This window comes from Microtus ochrogaster, unplaced genomic scaffold, assembly GCF_000317375.1.
Source record: "Microtus ochrogaster isolate Prairie Vole_2 unplaced genomic scaffold, MicOch1.0 UNK56, whole genome shotgun sequence".
NCBI classification, from domain to species: Eukaryota; Metazoa; Chordata; class Mammalia; order Rodentia; family Cricetidae; genus Microtus; species Microtus ochrogaster.
The window spans coordinates 1,690,900-1,691,750 of record NW_004949154.1 but is presented as its reverse complement, the minus strand read 5'-3'; positions in this window follow the sequence as shown (position 1 = coordinate 1,691,750).

Genomic DNA, 851 nt, shown 5'->3' with positions numbered 1-851 from the left:
TAAGATTAATAGTCAAGATGAATACTAAAATGATTGATTCTTTCTTTGTACCCACAATATGCAGCCTGCCAACAAAAGAGTTGTCTGTGAAAAAATACTTTTCTGCTCGCTCATGATGTTAATCTATAACAAGTTGCTTAGAAGTAAATGTATATGGGTTGTTAGAGTGACTTTGTTTTAATCATATAAAGGAGATGAGAAACCCATTTTTACCTGTGTTCATTATAATAATTCTTCTGAAAAATATGGTGTAAACACACTATGATTCATACATTGCCTGAAAAACTTCATTGGGATATATAAGCTGTAGAAAGAAGTACACAAGTACACTGAGGAATAAAAGAAGAAGGATACCATTAAGAAGGAGTGTAAATCAGGTAGAACACTCTAGTATACGTTGGTACTGTGGATTTCTTTCGAGCCCTGTGCTGTCTGGAGGCCACCACCCTCAGGAAGTGATAAGTGTTACCTTTAGAGTTAACCTTCAGTGACTTACTTTCACAAGTTTGACCTCATATTGGGAAGATTCAGCAACCACTCTAAAGAGTGGCATCACTTGAATACCAAGTGTTCAAACATGTGAGCCTGTAGAGGACACTGTAGATTCAATCCACAACAATAAGAAACTGCTTTTTATGTTATATATAATACATACATATATGTGTGTGTTCTCTCTGTATCTACACTATACGTATATTATGTATACTCACATATATATATGTGTGTATTATATATACACATAATACATATATAGTGAGAGACGCACTATGTGTGTGTGTGTATGTGTGTGTATTTAGGGATCAGGTATTCTGAATCCAACTACTTGTCTTCACTGTAATTTTTCACTATAC